The 24,878-nt window shown below is 39.6% G+C and overlaps 1 long non-coding RNA gene and 1 pseudogene across 1 annotated transcript; one reads left to right on the top strand and one right to left on the bottom strand.

Annotated features, from left to right (window-relative positions):
• Positions 1-24,878, top strand: part of LOC138824179 (prostaglandin-E(2) 9-reductase-like) — a 47,678-nt pseudogene that overhangs the window by 12,745 nt on the left and 10,055 nt on the right.
• LOC138824188 (uncharacterized) lies at positions 6,371-9,226 on the bottom strand. Its single transcript, XR_011371049.1, has 3 exons — positions 8,847-9,226; positions 8,628-8,713; positions 6,371-6,495 (listed from the first exon to the last, which is right to left on the bottom strand). It is a non-coding gene; the product is annotated as an uncharacterized lncRNA (long non-coding RNA).

Below are 24,878 nucleotides of genomic sequence, written 5' to 3' on the forward strand. Positions count from 1 at the left end.
CAGATCTCAGGGCTATTGACATGTGACCTTTACTTTGTGTTTTGTAACACCAGAATTAATCTAGAAAATAACCTGAACTAGCCATATTTTTTTCCACCTGATCTGGACCATTGATGAATTCAGGGAATGAAGATCAGTGATTGCATCTTTGCTTATTTATATTGGTTTCATAATGAAATTCAAAGTTAAAAGTTATTTGAACATGTGTGTTTCACTACTACAGATTGGTAACAAAGCCAAGTCCTGAACCCTTAGCCTAACAGATTCTTTCTCCCAGATTGCCCAACAAAGGGCCCTTTGGGTGCAGGTAGCTTGCAACCAGCCTCCTCCCTCTCACTTCAAGCAGCATTCCACTTGGTTAGTTACAATCCATTCCTAGTAACTGCAGACCCTCTTATCTTCTGTTTGACCACAAATCTTAGCTTCCTCTGAAAGACCCTAGCTCCCCTAGGATACTTCCATTGACGGGAGGGTGCCCCAGAAACTCAGACTCCAGATCAGGAGATGCAGCAAGCAAGAGGAGTTCATTTGACTTTTTCACAAACGGACTCTCTGCCTAGGGAAGGGAGAGAGCCCAAGCAGCCGTTACAGGCATTTTAAAAAGCAAAGACCACAAGATTAACACAAGGCATCCCGGGATTGGCCTGTTTAAAAGTCACCATATACCCCAGCAATCATTTTTTATGTGGGGAAATTTCGTAACACTCTTTGTAAAATGACTGGTGAGGGGGGACTCGGGGGGGGGGGTTGTTACTTTGGACAATAAGGGTTAGGGGAGTTCACATAGTTACAGGCTTGTGATTGGTTGACATTTGGCCTAGTTTGCTGGTCCTGCCAGGTGGTTGTTATCTCAAGGTCTGGTATGGGGAATTTCTAAACGGGAACTGGAAAACACATACTGTCTGTTCTTTATCTACCACTGACCTTGTCCTGGGGCCAACATCTGGGCTCTGAGACTTTACCCAATTCCTTATTTCCAGGGAGGGGGATGGTGTTAGCACAAGCAGGTTTACAAAAGCAAAATCAGCAGTTAGCAATTGTAAAAATTAACTCTAATTTTTAATCTTTCATTTCCTCCTTTTTTTGACTAATTTTAATCTTAAAATTTAGGGGTGTATCTTTAATGCCTGATATTGCTGGGTTAATACCATGGCCTGTACAAAGGAAAGCTATTTGTGGATAAATTGTAATAGCTTGTTAAAAAATGCAGGGGCCAAGGGTGAGGAGTAAAAGAAGGATAAGCAGGGGTCCCATTATAGTGGAGATTAGGGTAGTCATCCAGGGTGATCTTTTAAACCATCCTTTAAACCAATCCTGCTGGGCTTCAAGGTCTTTTTGTCTCTTGTTAAGTCTGTCTCTAAGTTTTGCCATAGAGTCTCTAACTACTCCTGTATGATCTGCGTAAACACAGAATTCTTCTCCCAAGGTAGCACACATTCCCCCTTCCTTTAGGAACAGCAAATCTAGGCCCCACCGGTTCTACAACACTACTTCAGAAAGGGAAGTCAGGAACTGTTCAACCTTTGTTACTGACTTTTTTAAAGCCTCTAAGTCCTCATCCACAGCTGCTTGGTGGGTGGAGTATTGTCGGTCTCCCTGTACTAATGCAGCCATTCCAATACCCACCCCGGCTGCGATTTCTATCCCCAACATAACTGCTAGAGTGAGGAACACCGGTTCTGTACAGTATCTGGTGGGATGTTGTTCGTATCGGGCCTCCACGGTTCCATCTGGGTGGTAAAAGATTTTGGGGAGCACCTGGACCATAATGCAGAAATCACTGGTAAAATTTAAAACGTGGGTGGCTAGGCAGGGGGAAAGTCCTTTGTTGCAGGCCCACCCAGCTCCGGGGTGCGGCACCAAGTAGGGACCTGGGCCAGGACTGGGACTGGTGGAGTTGCAAAAGTTGTTATATGGCAGAGGTGGATGTCCTATACAAGTTCCTTGGCCAGATATTTGAGTCAAGGTTAGTGTAGGAGGGGAGCTGTGGCACCTACTGGGGTCAGAAGTGCTGGTGTAAGGCCCTGGGACTGCAATGCCTTCATAGTAAGGGGGGCTTGAAGCTAGGCATAACCAGCAAGACTCAGTGCCAAAAGGCAGAGTCTGATTTAGAGCCAAATATGTACCATTTACCAGATTAAATAAACGCTGCCCTGTGGAGGAAGGCAATGGGCTGGCTTGGGGTGGTGGGGGAGACTTAAAACCTATAGCCGGGGGTTTGGTGATAGCACGGGGGACACGCGGGGGATCTTCCTGTGGTCTCATTTTGAGGGAACCTCGTTTTTCCAGCATTGGATTTGGCCCTAAAAGTTGGGGTGTGGGGTCTCTACTTGTAGCCGGATTCAAGAGAAGCCCATCATCATGTAAGTCCCTGTACAACCTGATGCCCCAAGAAAAACCAGTGACCCATCCCACATTCGGTCATTTTTTTCTATAGAGGTAAATTGTACTTTGAGGGGGTTACACCAAGCTTGGCACTCATTAAGGAGCGCGGGATTTACCTTGTCAGGCCCCTTGGATTTGTGGATGGATGGATACCACAGAGGAGGGTGTGTGTAGTTTGTCTTTATAGTTATGTAATCTCAAGAGGAGGAAGGCTTCTAATAGGTATCACCTTTGGTCTCACAGCCCCAAGCCTTACAAAAGTAGTCACTCCTTCCCCCGCAGCGGTTGGTGGAGTGGTCCCCATGATATCCCCGGGACAAACATATATTGAGTGGGATCTTAGGTCACTCCTACCTTCTGTTCCCCTGCAGCCCCCCATTTTGTTTTTAGGGGTAGGGCCCGAGGGGGGTTTGACCGGGTCAAAATACTGCCCTAGGTTCCAGTAGCCATGCTCTCCCAGTGCTAGCTTGCAAAGGTCTGGATACAAATCTGGCCACCAAGTCCACAGGGGGGCTATGGTAGAGGTAGACCATATTACAGCCCCCTGCCCAGTCACTACTTGTCACGTCTGGTTTTGGGGAAAGTGTGGGTTTATGCCTGTCAGGGGATGGACACTGAGTCCTTCTGTTACTGTCAAAGCCACAATAGAAAAAAACATTAAGCAGTTTTTAAGAGTCTTATCTTGAGAGGATTTTGAGTACGCTGCAGCTTCCATCTGGGCAACACTGTGGGATTCTCGTTGACCTTGGGTGGTGCACGTCTAACGTGGGAGGCATGAATCCAGTCCACAATCCCGTCCATCTTTAATGCTGTGGGGATGGTCAGTAGTATGGTATACGGGCCTTTTCAGCGAGGCTCGAGGGTCCTGGACTGATGTCTCTTCACATACACCTCATCGCCAATCTGGAAGGGGTGTGGGACGGTGGAGTTCCCGGCTGTGTAGGCTGCTGCCAGAGGTCTCCACACTTGATTTTGAATGAGTTGCAGGGCGCCATTCCCTCCTTTGGCTTGTGGAACCTTTATCTTAGAACAGCCTTAAGGCACCACTGTGATGCAGAAGTTAAGGCTAAGAGTACTACTTCCATTGATAACACACTCAGGTTATTACCATACAAGAACAAAACTAGGCTGTGACTATAGAGTGGATTTCCAGTCACTATGCATGGAAGTGCCTAAAGTAAGCAAGCCAGTGATATCCTTGTCCCCAGTATCCACTGTGGGAATAGAGAGAATTTCTGGATATCACCCAAAGGAATGTCCCACAAGATCTTAGATTTAGCAGCTGTCAACCAGGAAGCAAACTTAGGTGATGGAATCAGGCAGGAGTTCCTCCAGGTGACTGTCAGGCCATCATTGAACTTTACCCATTAGGGTGTACAGCAGCAGCAGCAGCAGCAGCAGCAGCAGCAGGATTTCTCAGTGGCTCCAAAAGACTGTTACACCTCATGCTGGGCTGTAAATTCCTACACAGACTGGTTAAGGATGCAAGTAATATGTAGGCTTGGCAGGCTTTGATCCCGCTGGTTTTTAAGACCTTTAAACAATAGCCCAGGACAATTTACCAAAATCACAACTTTTTTACTAACCAGATATTTTTGTAAACAGACACAGAATGCTTAGTCTTGTAACCATCTCCGACAGATGCAGTCTCAACACTTGCACACCTATTAACACTATTTTTTATGGTTTTTTAAAAAAATATTAATTTATTTAGTTTGCCTCATTTTTCTAAAATTGACTCTAGACTCTTGATCTTAAAAGGGGGTTGATGAGTGAAGGTCCATCTTCTGTAACTTCTTTAAGCTGACTTTAGGGGCGTTGATCCTTCCTAGCCAGGAACCTATAACCTTAGCCTATTTTACAAAGAGGCTATTAGGGTTAGATATCATTAAGAACAATATTTTGACAACTGCACAGACCTTTTCTCCAGCTACAGCAGTGTAGTTTGTTTAGCACTCTGGTTTGCAAAAACATTTATTTAGATGGCTTAGGAATGTGTTCTCTAGTGACCCTAACAATGCCTAAGTTACCTTTGCAGGCCTTTAGGAAGACATCAATGGACTCTCAGGTTTACAAACTTTTTCCTGAGCAGATGAATTTCATGTAGCTGATGTCAGCTCAATAGTTACTGCCAATTAAAGCTTTTGGCACATAAAGGGGTTGAGATTTAAACTATCCCCCATATTTTATAACAATAGCTTTTTACTACTATCACAGAGGACTGGCAAGTTCTTGTCCCTTACAAGGTAGATAGTCATGGACATTTTGGCATGCTTATAAACTCTTTCCATGATCTCCCGGCTCTGACCAGGTTTGAAGGGCCACACACAAATGACTCTAGGATCTGACATTTCGGCCATCCAAACAGTGGCTTACTGCCTCTGGATGCTTCTCCATTTCTCTTGTCCCAGGAGTGTCTTGTCTAACTGGATAAATGCCTCATTGGCATTTCCCTTAGCTGGTTGCTGGACTTGAACTCAGGGCCTGAGTGCTGTCCCTCAGCTCTCTAGCTCAAGGCTAGCACTCTGCCACTTTGAGTCCCAAGGCAACTCTGCTTGCTCTTTCAGTTCTCTGCTGGCTGAGTAGAGGTGACAGTCTCACAGGAACCTTTTTGTGCCCAGGCTGGCTTTGAACCAGTTTGCAGATCAATGAGTCTTACAAAAGGCCATTTTACTCCAATTAAAAGCAACAAGGTGGTCAACATAGAAGTAGCTTTTAAGCATGCTCTTACCTGAAACTTATTAAGAGTCAAAGTTACATCTGACAAACTTGTAAGAATCCTCTGTGCTTTGCTCTGGACTTTGCTGGAAACTTAAAAAAACCTATAAGAGCAAACTAGAATAGCAATTATTTTGGTAATCCTAATTTTTTTAAAGCCTCTTATTAATTACCTTTAATATTTTATACTTTAGTTTTTATTTGTGTTTTAAAAAAACCTCTTAAAATCTTGGGGCCAAGTGTCACTCATTGTCTCTTGGCTGCTTGTTTTTACACAGTAAAACTTTTAAACTCAAATGACAATTTTTCCTTAATGCAAGAATTACAGTCACCATCACTATACCATAAGCTAGACTTAACACCTTTATAACTTTTAAAAACATCCTAATTGTAGAACATAATTGAAAGTAAGCCACATTATACAAATAACTTTTTAACCCTCTTTTTAAGGCTTTTTTAATTTTAATGTTAACACATCCAAGGGGAAGTTTTAGCAATACTAATCAGATCATCACATCACTCATTTTAACCATCATGTTTTCAGTGTCTATCTGCAGGGAAAAGAGAGAACAAAAACGGGCCACTCAACCCCTTCTATGGAATGGGCACACATCCAATCTGACTCTTTAGGGTTAGATGAACTGCGTTTGTGCCAGCTTACCCTCTTTTACCATGCGTGGACTCCTCCCAGGGCTTGTCCCACCATGCATGACCAGTTGATCTGAACTTCTGCCTGTTTACCCCTTACCTCTAAAGACAGGTCTTCTGTTGGTTCTTGAATGAAATACACAGTTTTAGGCAGACAGAACAGCTACGGTCTTTGACAGTGTTAAATTAACTTTTACATTTAAATTTTTAATATTTATCCCCAAATTTTAGCCAAGGGAACTAAATCCCAAACAGCCAATGCATTTTTGTTAAGCCAGATAACTTGATTACAGTATAAACAGTCTTATGCATTTTAAAATATTAGTTTTTTTAATACCAGATTTTTTTTATTTTCCAAGTTAAAGAATCTTTAAAAAGTCATTTAAAACACTATGAAGATTTTTTTTAAATTGTATTTTATTTTATTTGAGAACATACTGTACAGAGGGGCTACAATTACATGGGCAGGATAATGCATACATTTCTTACCAAGCATTGCAGCCTCCTCCTTTGTTTACCCTTCACTTCCCTTCCCCGCCTCCCCCCTCCCCCCACCCAATTTTACCCCCCTCCCCCCACCCAATTATACCCCCCCCCACACCGACATTGTAAAGCTGGTTTTGACATGACATTTTGTACTTCTCATTGTTGCAACAGGTCCACCTGAATCCTTAAACGACTTGTTTGTCCCCATCTCCTCCACATGTTATACTGACATCAAATATAGTGAAAGCGGGGGTTACACTGTGGGGGAGGGACATACAAAGCAACAAAGAAATAATCTTATAAATGCGTTAGAAACACATGCATGAAAGAAATGAAAACATTAAAATACATATTTAAGGGTTCATTTTCCTAACATCACATTATCTGAACTTTTCCGCTTGACTCATACCTATACTAGATATTGCAAATAAGGGAAACCATGGGACCTATGCTTCTTTGGGCCTGGCTTACTTCACTTAATATAATTTTTTCCAAACCTTTCCATTTCCTAACAAATGGGGAAATGTCATTCTTTCTGATGGAGGCATAGAATTCCATTGTGTATATATACCACATTTTCTTGATCCATTCATCTACTGAGGGGCATCTGGGTTGGTTCCATATCTTAGCTATGGTAAATAATGCTGCAATAAACATAGTTGTGCTGGTAGCTTTAGTGTGGTCTTGTTTGTAAACATTTGGGTAAATGCCCAAAAGTGGGATTGCTGGATCATAGGGGAGATCTATGTGAAGTCTTTTGAGGAACCTCCATACTGCTTTCCAAAGTGGTTGAACAAGTTTACATTCCCACCAACAATGAAGTAAGGTTCCTTTCTGTCCATATCCCCTCCAGCATCTGTTGTTGTTAGAGTTCTTGATTTTTGCTGTTCTAACTGGAGTGAGGTGATATCTCAATGTTGTTTTGATTTGCATTTCTTTTATGGCTAGGGATGTTGAACATTTCTTCATGTCTTCTTCAGAGAAGCTTCTCTTTAAGTCTTTCGCCCACTTATTTATTGGGCAGTTGTTTCTTTGAGGATTTGTTGTTGGGTGGTTTAATTTTTTGAGTTCCAAGTATATTTTAGATATGAGACTCTTGTCCGTTGTATGGCTAGTAAAGATCTTCTCCCAATCGGTGGGCTTTCTATTGATCTTGCCAGCTATGTCATTTGCCCTGCAGAAGCTCTGCAACCTTATGCAATCCCATTTGTCCAACCTTTCTTTGATTTGTTGTGCTTCCGGGTCTCTATTCAGAAAATTTCGACCTGAGCCAAGGAGACCTAGGGTTTCTCCTATTCCATCCTGTAATGTTTTCAGAGTGTCTGCTTTGAGTTCAAGGTCTTTGATCCATTTGGAGTTGATTCTGGTGCAGGGTGATATATAAGGATCTAGCTTTAGTTTTCTACATGTAGTTAACCAATTTTGCCAGCACCATTTACTGAAGAGGCTGTCTTTCTTCCATTCTATTGTTTTAGCTTCCTTATCGAAGATTAGATGGCTATAGGTCTGTAGGTTCATTTCTGGGTTTTCAATTCTATTCCATTGGTCCTGAGGTCTGTTCTTATGCCAATACCAAGCTGTTTTGATTACTATGGCTTTATAGTAGAGTTTGAAATTTGGTATTGATATTCCTCCAGCAAACACTATGAAGATTTTTTAAAAAAATTTTTGGTAATGTCCAAACCTCATAACTTTTTGAATCTTAAATTTAAACTCACCCAATTGTTACAGCATGCTGACAATTTTTATCTTTGAACACATTCACAGACACACAAAACACTCACACAGATCTTAAAGCACACAAAAATCAAAATCAGTTCTACGTACACCTTTTAAAGTTTTTAAACAAAAATTTAAGACAGTGTTTCTTTTAAACTAGGTACCATTGTTGGGCTTCATTTTCCCAGAGCTTGCTTGTTTAGCAAGACAATTTACCAATTAGTCTTTTGAATCCCTTCCATTGGAGGAGGGCTGTGGGAGGGGCTCACCTAAAACTAAACTGGCCAGATTTTTTTATATTTTAGACAAGAGTACTTTACAAATTGTTACATTGTCAGGACTAGCTGAAAAAGTTCAAACCAGGCACACAGCCTTCTATACCCTCCCTGCCGGCAGCCTCCACAAGAAGAAAATGCAGCCTGAGGCTTGAAGGGAACCAAACTATCCCAGTAACCTTCCATGCCTCACAGGGAGGGTGGGCATAGCAGGTCTGTGACCCAGCCCAGCTGGAACTTCTATTTCCTCAGAGATGTTTAAATAAATAAATAACAAAAACACAGATAAACACAAAAACCAAGGATCCACATTTAAAACTGGTACCAATTCTAAAACAGAACTAGACAAGAACTGAAGGCTGAGTTGGGGACCAATGGGCCCCAGTTTATTCCTACCGAAACTCTGTGCTGCTCCCACTCAGCAAGCTGAATCCAGAGTCGGCTGAATGAGCCTGCCATGCTCACCCAAAACTTCCCTACCTCTGGAAACAGAACAGAAAACACACCAAAGTAAACAAGGCAGACAAGTGGCCACAAAGACAAAATCAGGTCTCAGTGAATGGGGCGACATCTCACCACCATTTACTTACTAGGGGACTCAACCCCCCTACTCACCTCCGGAGGATTTTTCTTTTAGATTCCTGCAAACGTTGACTCAGGGGCCTTCCAAGGTGGCGGAAAATTCCCAGTCATCTTGGGGCAAGGGAAAAAAAAATCCCTAGTGGCCGTCCCCTCAGACTGACAGGTTCTCGCCCATGCTTAGACCCCCGTGAGCCAAGGCCCAAGGCTGAGATCTAACTGGGGCCACTTGCAGGTGGTCAGTGACAGTTTCATAATTGACAAACAAGCAAGTTACAAAAGCAGAACCAGCAGTTTTTGTTTTTGTTTTTAAACGAACTAGGACAAGGTCTAGGGGTGTCCTGGGAGTGGACTCACTTGTTGTCCCATCTTTATAGAGAATACAAAACACACACTAAAAACAAGTAACACTAAACAGAGAGAGAACCAGACAAACGCCGCGCGGCAGCTGAGCGACTACAGATGAGGAAGGAAACTACAGATGGGAGTGGCCGGCCGCGCCTTAACTCCCCAGTACAGAGACACACTCGGATTTCGTCCTTCCTCCAGACCACCCAAGAGTGGGACTCCAGGGTGGGGACCAGGGATTTCAGGGCACGTCTGCCTTCCCCACTGCCCCAAATTCAGAATACAGGTCCTGTACAGGCACTTTTGGATCTCAGAATGCAAAACAAAAGTGACAAACACGGAAGACGCGAAACACAAGAGCTCTATCTTACCTCCTGCCTGTCCTGGAATTTGGGGTCTGGGAGCGCCGGTATCCCGGACAAGCCCCACTGAAAGACCCTAGCCCTCCTAGGATACTTCTGTTGATGGGAGGGGGCCCCAGAAACTCAGACTCCAGACCAGGAGATGCAACAAGCAAGAGAAGTTTATTTGACATTTGCGCAAACAGACTCTCTGCCTCGGGAAGGGAGAGAGCCCCGAGCAGCAGTTACAGGCATTTTTAAAAGCAAAGACCACAAGATTAACACAAGGTATCCCGGGATTGGCCCGTTTAAAGGTCACCATATACCCTTTATGCGGGAAATTTTGTAACACTCTTTGTAAAATGACTGGTGTGGGGTGGGGGGGGGAGGACACAAGGTGGGGTGGTTACTTTGGACAATAAGGGTTAGGGGAGTTCACATAGTTACAGGCTTGTGATTGATTGACATTTGGCCTAGTTTGCTGGTCCTGCCAGGTGGTCGTTATCAAGGTCCTGTCTGGGGAACTTCTAAACGGGAACTGAAAAATACATACTGTCTGTTCTTTATCTACGACCACTGACCTTGCCCTGGGGCCGACATCTAGGCTCTGAGACTTTACCCAATTTCTTATTTCCAGGGAGGGGGTTGATGTTAGCCCAAGCAAGTTTACAAAAGCAAAATCAGCGGTGAGCAATTGTAAAAAGTAACTCTATATTTTAATCTTTCACCTCTGTCCGGCCCTTTGCCCCTTGATATTATAAAACCACCTCTTCAGAAGGACATTCTTTCTCCCCTGGCAGAAAATTAACCTAGTCAGCTCCTTTGCTGGCAATAAAACTCTTTCTTGGTTCTAGCTGACTGTGTGTGTGTGTGTGTGTGTGTGTGTGTGTGTGTGTGTGTGTGTGTGTGTGTGTGTGTGTGTGTGTGTGTGTGTGTGTGTGTGTGTGGTTCTGGGTTGGTGCTTTCACTGAACTATTAACTTCCTCAGTGAAAAAGAGCCATTTATCCAAAAGAAAATTCAAGGGCATGAAAATTATCACAACTCAACTAGAACACTGCATAAAAACATGGAAATGTATTCTACTTTATCACATATGATAGATTCAAGAAAATAGAGGCCTTTCACCCAGGCATATTCTTTACAACTCTACATGCAAACATGGGATAAAGATGGGTCATGTCGTTCCACTGTTTCTTATGCTGCTTTACTTTCCAGTCCTAGATTTATCTGGGAGCTGTAGGTGGAGAAATGAATTTGGTGAAATTGCTTTCATGATTGCTTTTAGTGCAAGAAGGAGTCTAGCATTGCACAAAAGATTTTTCAAATATTTACTTCCCATGTGGCAAAGAGATCCAACATATCCAATAAAAAATATACTAAATTAGCTTTTTTTCTACTGTAACCTTTATTTTCCATATTAACAAATCACCCTTAACCTTAACACCTTCCTATTCCTTCATGCGATAAAATTGGGCTTCTTTGTTCAGAAGAGACAGTAATCTGGAAATTGCTCTACTGTAAGAACGTCCTTGCTTGGAGTCAATGAAGTTTGTTTTCTTCTTTTGACAGATATCTATGAAGTCAAGGATTATGCCTGAAAGGCAGAGAGATCCTATGGTTAAAATAAAACATGCCTAGCCAAAACAGGAGACACCTATACTGCACTATACTCATTAATCTTTTTCTGTTGTGAAAACTAGAAATGTTGACTTAGGTTGGAAAACCTTCCAACACTATCCAGAATAAAACTCCCAGAGCCTGGACAACAATAAGAAATCCTGAAACACTTTTCTTCCAGCACAGTGAGAACTGTGAAGGGGAATGAAATGACACCATGATCACCAAGGCCTTGGTTCTATATCTTTGATCCTGAAGTATCTAAAAGATCTTTAATTAGTAGATTAAGGTTCCTACATACAGCTCAAGATATGTTTGGTTCATGGTGAGATTTCCTATACACATTTGGCTTTCCCTCTCCTGTCTTCTCCTATGCTCTTATGTAAGTACTCAATTTCATTATGGTATAGATATTCACTGGATCAGAAACACACACACACACACACACACACACACACACACACACACATGCATTAATTGGACCAATTTACACTAAACCTGGATTAGAAGTAGTCATTTTTGTACTCGTCAAGTAATATGTCTACCCATGTTTACACTGCCAGGTCCATTCAGGGCTTTAACACTAAATCTCTCTGAGGTAAATGAAGACATTGATGTTTGTAAGGTGGTTTGCATGTGGGATTGTATTAAATAATTGATTTCAAAATTCCCTTTCATATAAGGGAACTGGTTTTATTTCTCTTTCCCATGTAGAATATTTTAAGCTTCTCCTGTCCAGAGGAGGGTATTGGCTTCCTTTATTTGGCTATTCATTAAATCCTTTCTGTTAATATTGAGAGAACTGTTTTTCTGAAGGTTTCCTGGTTTGGACAGGTGGTTTGGCCCTTGTTAATTGCATTTTAGTTACACTTATCCTTTTCCTGAGCACTTTAAGACATCCTGTTAGAAGCTCCTTGAAGGTTAATTACATACAGTTAATTAAACCACATCCTTTTGCAGATGGTGAACCTGAGCTCAGCCAATTTGAGCAGAAGGGTGGGTTTGCTGGGTCAGGGATAAAAATTAAGCATCCTGCCTTCTCTCTGTGCTTGCTTGGGAGAGTTCTGGCTGGAGGTGCATCCTTTTGCATAAATAAACGTTGTCATGCAAAGTTCCCTTCATGTTGGTGACCTATTCCTATGTGATGCCCAACATCCTGAACCATTTGGAACTGCTGTCATCCAAAGTCATTCTTTACAACTCAAAAAAATTAGAACTATGTGACAAATATAAATATGAGAAGGTTCTATTTTCTTTTCTTTTCTTTCTTTTTTTTTTTTTTGGTCGGTCGTGGGGCTCGAAATCTGGGCCTGGGCACTGTCCTTCAGCTGTTCAGCTCAAGGTGAGTGCTCTACCACTTGAGCTACAGTGTCACTTCCGGTTTTCTGGTGGTTTATTGGAGGTAGGAGTCTCATGCTCTCTCCTGCCCGGGCTGGCTTTGAACCTCGATCCTCAGATCTCAGCCTCCTGAATAGCTAGGATTACAGGCGTGAGCCACCAGCGCCCGGCTGAGAAGGTTCCAATTTCTATCACACAAATTTGTTTCTAAACCCTATCCTTACCTAAGAGAATTTATTATTGGAGAAATGACTTTGGTAAGATTGCTTTAGTGATTACTTCATATTGCAGCTGGGAGAGGAAGATTTTCCAATGGACGAGAGCGGAAAATTAATATTTCACACAATGGATCTTTGTACCACATGGGAAGTGAGTATTTGCTATAGATAACATGAAGGAAATTGAGAGAGGGAGAGTTTGGATCCCAGCTTTACATGTATACTCTTTAGCATGTATACTCTTGGAGAAATCCATGGTATTTGAAAGGCCTATTTGCTTAAGTGGAAAGATGAATTCTATATTTAAGTATACAGAGAGAATTGGGGCAGACATTTTGGAAACAATGGCAACAGCTATCTCTGTAACTCCATACACAGAACTAAACACAGGAATTATTTTTCTTGCTGACACCCCTATCATTTCCCTCCTCACTGGTCAATTGCAGTTAGCTTAATTTTAATTTTGTAGAAGTGTTTCTTTCAATCATAGAGCATTGCACCTAAGTTGATATGCAGCTACGTTGATAAATTATTGTTCATTACATTTTTTTCCCTCAAGGCCATGGAGAAGTGTAAGGACTCAGTGTTGGCTAAGTCCATTGGAGTGTCCAATTTCAATCATGGGCAGCTGGAGATGATCCTGAAAAAACCAGGGCTCAAGTATAAGCCTGTCTGTAACCAGGTAATCTCCCTCAGTCTCCTCTCCTATTTTCCATTTCTTTCTTCCTGTATTATAAGCAAGTGTTTCCACTCCTTGTCCCTCTGCCCCCCTATGCCAGCCTTTTTGTAAAGCAGAAGATGCTAAAAATAGAAAGTATGGAGCAATCCTAGTCATATCTTTATTTGCAAAAGCCAAAAATACATGGAAGGACCTCAGTGCTACACTGTGTCTAGGAATTTGAGGCACTAAGTGCCTTCCATCCAGGTGGGCTCAAGTCATTAGTCTCCTCTAAAAGAGAATATTCAGTAGTTCTTGATCCCTGAAATATGAGAGGCTGGATGTTTAATATGCCTGTGGATGGGAGGAAAGGCCTTTAAAATGGAGAAGGCAGTGAGCAAGGACACAGTTAACAATCACGATATCCAAGCATCTTGAGAAATGCCTCCAGTGTGGCTTTTTGCTAATACCAGAAGCAGGACGCAGCCACCTAGGAACAGATGCCAGATCAATAGCCCTTCCAAGTTGTTTGTGGTGATCAGCCAAATATTTTTCATAAGCAACTGATGATCCCTGGGGACTGTGTCTTTATAGGATAACTGGAGACAGCCTGCTTGCCCAGGCCCACGTATTCCCTCAAATGGAGGACCCACTGTGAAGGGATTCCAGTTATTCCTTCAACTCTCGCATACTGCGTCATTTCTTTGAACATTGCTTTATTGATTTCAACCCAATTAAAACCTGTTTGGATAACATCCCGAACTGCAGTAAATATGCTGGGTTTGAACCTCCCTCAGCCCTCTCCTCTCTAATATGCAGGGCTTCAGACCCCACCCCCCATTTTTCTCTCTCTCATTTCTGATGCCTGATTTATTGGCATACCCTGCACCTCTCAGGAGCTTTCCCTGGACTGTTGGACAAACTAGTCAGTCTTGATTATACTTGTGGTCATTCAGCTCTGTTCTTCCGTGAGAGACTGTTCTGCATCTTAGACAATATTTAATTGAAAATTTGTTATTTGCAGATAAAAATTTAATATCTGTTTTAGAATATAAGCATTAAGCTCCCTCATCTGGTTCATAAAGGCTTTCCAAATCTATTGTTTTGATTTTTAATTACATGAATAGTAAATTTTGCCAAATAATAATTTTACTTTTTATGCATTCCAATATTTCTAGCTCTTCTTACATAGAAATTGATATTTTGGTCAGTTGACCAGGCTGTTTCATACCCAAGGCTGGACTTTAGGATGTATTCAGATTTTTTAAAATGCCTTTATTTCTTCTTTATTATATTTTACAACATTTATACACTGCACTTCCTTTTATATACAGTATAAAAGGGATTTTCAATCTTGTTTTCCTTGAGGTGAATAGCCATTATTTGATCTGATAGTGTTTCATTTATAGTCTAAGTTGTGCCACCTCTTAAATTCTCATATAAACAAAAAATAATTCTGAAGTCTGTAATCTATGCCACTGATAATTTTGTGTAATATTTTGCAAATCCTAACTTTTACAAAATACTTTATTTCTTTTTAAGTTCGGAGATCCTATAAAACATATTTCCCTCATGTTTTCCTTTTACATGAACTTTTGTCATACATGTTTTTATGCACTTGAATTAACTTTTATCAAGTTTAAAAGTGTTGTAGAGTAAGTTGAGTGGGTATATACTTATATTGTGACAATTTTCATTTAAAAAATTAGCTTCATCTTCAAAAATTTTGCATGTATTTCTGTGGATCTTGATGCTGGATGATTATGAGTTTGAGGTTGATTATGAGTTTGAGGTCAGCCTGGGTAACTAATTCACCAAGAACAAAGAAAAACTGGAAACATATATGCACATAATAGCAGAACTCTTAAATATATGAACCTGAAACTGACAGTATTAAAGAGAGAAATAAACAATTCAATAATAAAATATGGAATTTTAATACCCAGAATTAAACAATGGATTCAACAGCTCATTGGAGTATAAGCAAGATTATAAAAGCCTTGAGCAACAGTATCAACTAATTTATCTCAACAGACAGTTATAGAATATTACTCAACTGAGGTTTGAACCCAGGATGTGGGCAGTCTCCCTGAGCTTTTTCACTCAAGGCTTAGTGCTCTGCCACTTTGAGCCACAGCTCTACTTCCAGTATAGTGTTAATATAGATGCTGTTGTGTCTTTTTCTTCTAAATATTGTCATTACAAAGATTTTTATGTTTGTCAAGAACATTGCTGTGTTTTCTGATCATTAAAGTGGGTTTCTGATGACTTAGTAACCACATCAGCCTACATTTGAATAGCTATTTAATGGCAAAGTATTTTCAGTGACTACTCCTTTATGCCCATGGTTAAATACACAAGTATTGTTTTAGGTGATTTAGAAGGTAAATTTAATACCCTCCATGCCATTAAATTGAACGATGTAGAACTACATGTTCAAGTATACTCAAAAAACATAAATATGCTTAACATTCAAAGACGCCATCAAAATTTAGCATTACAGTGACAAAAAGTTCATCAATATTAATTTTAATTATATAACACCATAACGGAATTGATTCCAGTTCCATTTCACATGTTCTTGTTCTTTGTCTATTGATAATTTTTGAATAAGATTCCCTAAGTAGAGCAGGTTGGATTCAAATACACAATGTATCTGCCTCAACTTTCCAAATATTGGGATTACAAGCATGAACTACCATATCTGAATATCGAGAATATTAGTTTAACATCACTGCCTCTTCCAACAATGAATAACTTTTGATTATTTATTTGACAAGCAGGGGTTATGCATTACTGACTGCCCTGCAAGAGAAGAAACAGATTGTGCTTAGCCAGAAGACAGACCAACAATGAACTCCAAACACTCCTATGTGACACTAAATGATGGTCACTTGATCCCTGCTCTGGGCTTTGGCACCAACAAACCTGAAGATGTAAGTCATCATTTGGTGCATGGTTCAAAGGAAAATAACCTAGGATGCAAAGAAGTTTATCTATGCTGTCAACACATTCATTTCTTGCCTGAGTATTTGAACTTACTTGGTTCTCAGGTTTGTCTTTTTATTTCCAGGATAGAGTTAAGCCATGTAAACTCCATCAGAGTTGGACTAGTTAATCACAGACAATTACATTGCATGTCATATTTTCCTGTATTTTTGATGTGGTTCTCAGAAGATCCCTGTCTCAAATACAAGAATACTGCCTGCCAGGTCACTTGCTTGGATGTTGATTGCATTTGGAGTCGTTACTCAGTTTATTTCTATAGTTCATGAAGACTTCTAGAAGGCAAGATACAGAGAAACCAGAAAAGTTGATGGGGATAGGAAACAGAATAAAAGATGGAAAGGAACTTTTCTTTGGGTTTGGGGTAGCCTTTCACATCTGATAGTAAATATTGCATCTGGGATGAATAGAATTTCAATGTCCTATTTTCACACAGGGTGTGAGAGCACTAGCATTTAATTATCTTGTCAATAAAAGAATGGGGGGAGGTAGGTGGAGCACAATTGTTTAGGGGGAAGAATTACATATACCAGAGTTTTTTAAGAAAAAGAAAGCATATACTCTTACAGGAATCAGGAAGTGGGCATCCTGACTCAAAGATCAAGTGTGCAGAATTTGTCAGAGCATTAAGAAGTCATAATCATTAATTAGAATGCAAAGGGCAGGATGGAAGGCTTTCACACTGCATTATCCCTTTAAAAAGGAGATTGGCAAGGCTTTAAGCACTGAAGCCTCTGGCTGCCCTTTGTGAGAACATTTGGTGGGAGTCGTAATGGTAGGAATGGTAAAGGATGGACTTACTTATGCACTAAACATGATAAAAAGCAGCTTCCATCCTTTTTGAGAATTGAAGTGGAAAGACTATTTTTCCTTTCTTTGCTTTGGAAGATTGAAACCACAAAGAAAAAGAATATGTATCAAGGTTGGTATGCTCTGCATTGTATTATGTTCTTTCTGAGCAAGAGAGAGTAACATGGAAAGTTTAGTCCTTATATTGTACAAGCATGCTCTATAAAGTCCTGTTCATAAAAGTTAAAACAGAAAAATTTTTCCTTGATCAGGACATGTAATGACTCTCAATGTAATAATAGTCACATAGATACCATTTCTTCTCTAAATATGGTTCCTAGAGCATATGGTATGCATTCTTTCTCTCTTCACCCTTCTTGATCACTCTAATTATCCATTTTCTGATGAATACTGAAATGGAAGTCTGTGTGATGTCTTCTCTCTGAAGCTTCTGTGTGTACAGGCCTTATGGCTCTGCCCTTTGGAAATATCTTTGGATATATCTGTTCCACTCCATTGGTGCTGCTCAGTGGTTTCACTGAGCTAAAGCTGAGCCCCCTGGTCTGGAAAAGAAGACTGTACATTATCATCACTTTCAAAAATAAACACAAGGTTGTTTCCCTAAAGATTCTTCCTAACCTTGTCTTTGTAACTTGCATGTTTTTGTTCTCTCTCACTTTTTTTTTCTTTTGTCAGTCATGGGGCTTGAACTTGGGCACTGTCCCTCAGCTCTTCAGCTCAAGGCGAGTGCTCTATCACTTGCATCACAGCAGCACTTCCAGTTTTCTGGTGGTTTATTGGCGATAAGAGTCTCATGGACTTTCCTGCCTGGGCTGGCTTTTAACCATGATCCTCAGATCTCAGCCTCCTGAGTAGCTAGAATTACAGGCATGAGCCACGAGTTCCCAGCTTTCTCTCTCACTTTTTATAAATAACCCAAATTTATTTGGCCATAATTGCATAGACAGGGATCAAGAGACCATGGTAGTCATTTTCTCTCAGATTCCAAACTGATCATCATTGTTTTGAGAAGATTGAAAATCATATAGAATATTTAATAATCATGCACTTTTATCTTTCAGAAAGAATAAATTTTAAGCTTTTATACATGTGTATTTATAATACATATTGTGTGATGACATTACATCATTGACTAATATAGTCATTATTTTTAACTATTATTTTAAATCACTTGGTTTTCATAATAATCCATTAATAATTTACCAGTTCCATTCTGAATTCCAATAATTATTCTATTACATCAAATTTTAGCCACCGATTACAAAATTTAATAAATTTAAGATATTTTCATTTCTGTTCACTTATGCATAATGTTCAGTAAGGCTGTGGACTGCAGAAATCAGTTCATAGGCACAGTGCATCTTGGTCAATGTTTCTCCACCCACTGCACCTTGCATAGGATGTGGCCAACTTTGTATTTGGCCATGTTACCCTGGACAATCAAGTTTCCCCTCAGCCATCTCTTCTAAGCAGATAAAGTAGAAATTAAAGGAATGTATGGAAAAACTTGCATTTTATTTCTACCTAGATTGAGCAAAAATGAGATGAAATCCAAAAGTTCCTTCTAGCAAAGCAAAGGATGCATTCCATGTATGTGAGAAATGGTGGCTGTCCAATAGTGAACTTGGAGGTAAAGGACGGGAAGTGTCCTGATAGAGCTGCATAGGCCCAAGGGCTCATTAAGAGTGGCCCACATGACTGAAGAAGGGAAAAATACATCCATTTTAAGTAGGTCTAGATGGAGGTAGTAATATATGTAATTAATTTTATTGAAGTTTATGTATGAATGGAAATGACATGATGAAATCCTTTACTATGTATAATTCAATATATGCCAATAAAATAACAAAAATTAACTTGCATAAAAATATAGTGATTCTAACTCTCTTCTTATACGTGAAACATTTCTCCCTTTATATTAGTTAATTTCTAGACCAGTAGTACCATTGGTTAATCATTACACAGGAAGTGACACAAACTAACCATTAGGTAGCAGCTAGGATGTAAGTTATTCAGTGTCCTATGCAGGAAGCAGAAGGAACAACATGAGCTTAGTCAGACAACTGACCAGCCATGTGTTGTAAAGAGCATTGTGTGAAACTAAATGATGGTCATTCATCCCCACATTGGGCCTTGGAACCTACACGCCTGAAGAAGTAAGTTATCCTATGGGTAAATGAAGAAGTAAGTTATCCTATGGGGAAATGTTGAAAAGAATTCTAAAATAATTGGGAGTTGAACTGGGCTATCAAGGCTTAGCTAATTCTTGTATGAGTGCTGGGGATTCACTTGGTTCTCAGATCTTCCAGCTATGCTCACACCTACTTGTATATCTAGAAATGTTTCACATATAAGAAGAGAGTTAGAATCACTATATTTTTATGCAAGTTAATTTTTGTTATTTTATTGGCATATATTGAATTATACATAGTAAAGGATTTCATCATGTCATTTCCATTCATACATAAACTTCAATAAAATTAATTACATATATTACTACCTCCATCTAGACCTACTTAAAATGGATGTATTTTTCCCTTCTTCAGTCATGTGGGCCACTCTTAATGAGCCCTTGAGAATACATTTTTCCATCAGCATTTAATCTGTCAAAAAAGGAAACATGGATGCATAAAAATGTATTTGAACACACATTGCTCTTTAGCCAAGTTTGAATGATCAGTCTAGCTCTGGTTGGCATCTAGGGACTTTGATGTCTTAGAAGCTATTTAAAGATAATGATGATGAGTGTTCCTAAATGGCTTATATACAAAAGAGGAGTATAGTTTTGCACTGTCTTCTTTTGAGAGATGGATTTGGCAGGTTCTATCAGAGGACTCCATGTAATATGAAAATCTTGGAAAGTTCTCTAACAGATTTCATTACAGACAGAGTTCCCATTTTTGTGAAGGGAGAGTTATAGGGAATTCAGCCTGTTTCACTGAAGAAGAATCACAGAAGCTTGCACCAGATTTCTTCTATAATTTTCCTTCCATTCTTACCCTTTGACCTTTACTTAGTGACCTCTTTATATTAATTGGATTATTGAAATAATCAGATTATTTCAATATGCTGAATTCTACATGAGGTTCCAGATAATATTATGAACAGGAGTTGTTTCTGGGGTCTAGTATATTATATATCATATATATATGATATATAATATATACAATATAATATGTAATATATATAAAATATATAATATATATAATAATATATAATACATAATATGTTATATAAATATAATATATATGTAATGTTTATATTATATATATTATATATTGTATATAATTAAAGAAGATTTCATGGGTTTATAATGGACTTAGAATGTAAAATTCTTTTTTTTTTTAATTTAATTTTATTTTATTTGAGAACATACTGTACAGAAGGGCTACAATTACATGGGCAGGATAATGCATACATTTCTTACCAAGCATTGCAGCCTCCTCCTTTGTTTACCCTTCACCTCCCTTCCCAGCCTCCCCCCTCCCCCCACCCAATTATACCCCCCCCCACCGACATTGTAAAGTTGGTTTTGACATGACATTTTGTACTTCTCATTGTTGCAACAGGTCCACCTGAATCCTTAAACGACTTGTTTGTCCCCATCTCCTCCACATGTTATACTGACATCAAATATAGTGAAAGCGGGGGTTACACTGTGGGGGAGGGACATACAAAGCAACAAAGAAATAATCTTATAAATGCGTTAGAAACACATGCATGAAAGAAATGAAAACATTAAAATACATATTTAAGGGTTCATTTTCCTAACATCACATTATCTGAACTTTTCCGCTTGACTCATACCTATACTAGATATTGCAAATAAGGGAAACCATGGGACCTATGCTTCTTTGGGCCTGGCTTACTTCACTTAATATAATTTTTTCCAAACCTTTCCATTTCCTAACAAATGGGGAAATGTCATTCTTTCTGATGGAGGCATAGAATTCCATTGTGTATATATACCACATTTTCTTGATCCATTCATCTACTGAGGGGCATCTGGGTTGGTTCCATATCTTAGCTATGGTAAATAATGCTGCAATAAACATAGTTGTGCTGGTAGCTTTAGTGTGGTCTTGTTTGTAAACATTTGGGTAAATGCCTAAAAGTGGGATTGCTGGATCATAGGGGAGATCTATGTGAAGTCTTTTGAGGAACCTCCATACTGCTTTCCAAAGTGGTTGAACAAGTTTACATTCCCACCAACAATGAAGTAAGGTTCCTTTCTGTCCATATCCCCTCCAGCATCTGTTGTTGTTAGAGTTCTTGATTTTTGCTGTTCTAACTGGAGTGAGGTGATATCTCAATGTTGTTTTGATTTGCATTTCTTTTATGGCTAGGGATGTTGAACATTTCTTCATGTCTTCTTCAGAGAAGCTTCTCTTTAAGTCTTTCGCCCACTTATTTATTGGGCAGTTGTTTCTTTGAGGATTTGTTGTTGGGTGGTTTAATTTTTTGAGTTCCAAGTATATTTTAGATATGAGACTCTTGTCCGTTGTATGGCTAGTAAAGATCTTCTCCCAATCGGTGGGCTTTCTATTGATCTTGCTAGCTATGTCATTTGCCCTGCAGAAGCTCTGCAACCTTATGCAATCCCATTTGTCCAACCTTTCTTTGATTTGTTGTGCTTCCGGGTCTCTATTCAGAAAATTTCGGCCTGAGCCAAGGAGACCTAGGGTTTCTCCTATTCCATCCTGTAATGTTTTCAGAGTGTCTGCTTTGAGTTCAAGGTCTTTGATCCATTTGGAGTTGATTCTGGTGCAGGGTGATATATAAGGATCTAGCTTTAGTTTTCTACATGTAGTTAACCAATTTTGCCAGCACCATTTAGAATGTAAAATTCTTGTTTAGCACAAAGACCCAGAAAATGTGAGTTTGATTTTGTTGTCCATGTTCAAAAGTAAATAAAGATGTAAATAGGGGCTGGGAAGGTGGTTCAGTGGTATAGTGTTTTGCCTTGCATGCATGAGGCTCTGGGATCCATTCCTCAGCATCACATAAGGAGAAAAAAGCCAGAAGTGGCACTGTGGCTAAAGTGGTAGAGCACTAGCCTTGAGCTGAAGAGCTGAGGGTCAGCGCACAGGCCCAGAATTCAGTCCCTCTCACTGGCAAAAAAAAAGGTGTAAATAAGTGTCAGTTCTTTTGAATTCAAGTAATTGGATCTGTATCCTCCAAAACAACATTTGGTGTGTCATTTACTATCACAGAAAATGGGAATTCAACAATCAGGGAAAGAGGCCTTTGTCAAATATGCCATCTTACAATGATTTGTAGTACAAATCTCTTTGGTCTTGTGAACTATTCTTTTGGCTTATTCTGACATCTAGTGACAACTTCTTTCTCCAAATACTACTTCTGGTTGCTTCCCTAGGTTTCCAAGAGTAAGGCCTTGGAGGCTACCAAGTTAGCTATAGATGCTGGCTTCTGCCATATTGACACTGCTTACACATACCAAGTGGAAGAGGAGGTAGGGCAGGCCATTCGAAACAAGATTGAAGAGGGCACTGTGAAAGGGAAGATATTGTCCTCACCTCAAAGGTATTGTGTCTACAGTGTGTAACTGTGCAAACGCATGATGTGATGTAAAGAAGAGAAAATTATGTATGAAATTGAAATAGCATTTGGCAAAATGTGCTTATTTGTGCACCTTTTATTCTCACTTATTTCCCATAGAGGATATATTATGTAAGTCACCTGTAATCCTAGCCACTCAGGATGCTGAGATCTGAGGTTCATGGTTCCAAGTCAGCTTGGGCAGGAAAGACGGGGAGACTCTTGTCTCCAATTAACCACCAAAGAACCAGAAGTGGAGCTGTGCAAAGAAGCTTGAGCAAAGGAGCTCAGAGACAATGCTCAGGTCCTACATTCAAACCCAGGACTGATACACTCACACATACACACACATATGCACACACACACACAAAGCAGTTTACAAAGATAATGACTATTTAGTGACTGTATACAAATTTATAACATTAAAATGCCTTTATGTCTATGTCTTTAACTCAAAGCACCATTATTCAGAATGGGCTCAGAGGTGATATAGACTATGCCAAAACAATGACTTCCCTTCTCCCTTTGCTTATTTTCTACATTTTCTTCACATTTAGAAGATCAGTTTTTAACACTCATAAATATCAGAGAATTGATATTATCTGGATAGTAAATGATTTTCAGTTAAATTGTACTGATTTGTTTAACATGTTGAAATGTTCAAAATGTGTACCTCCAGCTATGTACATATAAAGATGTTAGTTGTTCATGTATTAATGAATGAGAGATGTAGAGCCGTAATAAATTTATAATGTGCATGAAAAGTAATTCACAGATTTGAAGTCATTATTACTTGATTAAAAATTATCCTTTTTAAAATGTATTTCCAATTTCTATAAATTGATGAACAATAACCCAATATGATTGGGCTCACTTTGACAGGGCAAATAGAATGAAATTGAAATATGAAGGGTGTGTTTTCCAACATCTGTTTCTTTTAGGTACAGACATGCCAATCTGATAAGATATAAATGTCCATCTTTGGATCATTTATTAATCAAAGACAATTTCTATTCTTCAATTTCTGTAGCTTTGGTGTACTTTCTTTCATCCAAATCTGGTCCAGCCTAGCTTGGAAATATCACTGGCAAACCTCAAACTGGATTATGTTGACCACTATCTCATGCATTTATCATACATTGCCTACCTTCATAGGCAATGTATGATAAAGTTGGTGGGTATGAGCATAATTTCCACAAATGGTTGAGTTAAGCTTCTGTCAGGAACTGAAATAAAGTTTATTTGTATGCTTTTCCAACTATGCAAATATTTTAGACAAACATTACGGGATTTAGAGATAGAAACTTCAAGTGTGGCCTATATTTAGAGATCACAGATAACAGCTAGTAATGACTGGGCTTATACAATATTTTCCCCTACCATTACTAGAGGTTTCTTTATTGTTTCTCAGCTTTTTCTATTGGTGGTAAATGTGGCTTTGAAACAGTTTAAGTTTCATGGTCATTAGATATCAGTAGTTTTTCCACAACTCCCATGATCAAAGGCCGACTTGCATGCAGCCTTCTTTAGCCATCTTTGGTTCCGGTAGGTAAAGAATCTTCATAGTTAAGGCAGGTTCAAGATGGATGTCCATTGTTGTTGATGGTCCTTTCCAGAGAATCTTGCACATTTTAGGTTAGAAGAAACTGTAGTAATAAGCAGAGTTACCTAAGTAAAGTAGAAGATTTGAGAAGGTCTGGAGAAGGATTATTTAATAATACTGTATACAGGGGCTGTGAAGGTGGCTCAGTGGTGGAGTGATGGCATAGCATGTGTGAATCCCTGGGTTCAATTCCTCAGCATCACAGAAGCAAAAAGAAAAAAGCCAGAAGTGGCCCTGTGGCTCCAATTGTAGAGCACAAGCTGAGGGACAGTGCCCAGGCCTAGAGTCCAGGCCCCACGACTGGAATCCCCCCCAAAAATAATAATACTGTGTACATAATCAACATTAGAGAATAGAGTAACTCATTCACCCAAAAATATTTCTAAGAACTTAGTACACAAGCCACTTGGTAGAGGCTCAGTATGGGGAGTGAGTGAGGCTCTTCTCGCTTTCTTGTATGTTCAGTGACTCATTCCCTCTCATACATGGAGAAGTATTGCATGGGTAACAAATGGGTGATTAATGAGGCTGATTTAATTACTTCTTTTTAAAAAATAAATTTTTGTTGT

Source organism: Dipodomys merriami, unplaced genomic scaffold, assembly GCF_024711535.1.
Source record: "Dipodomys merriami isolate MVZ:Mamm:240054 unplaced genomic scaffold, mDipMer1.0.p SCAF_1279, whole genome shotgun sequence".
Taxonomy (NCBI): domain Eukaryota; kingdom Metazoa; phylum Chordata; class Mammalia; order Rodentia; family Heteromyidae; genus Dipodomys; species Dipodomys merriami.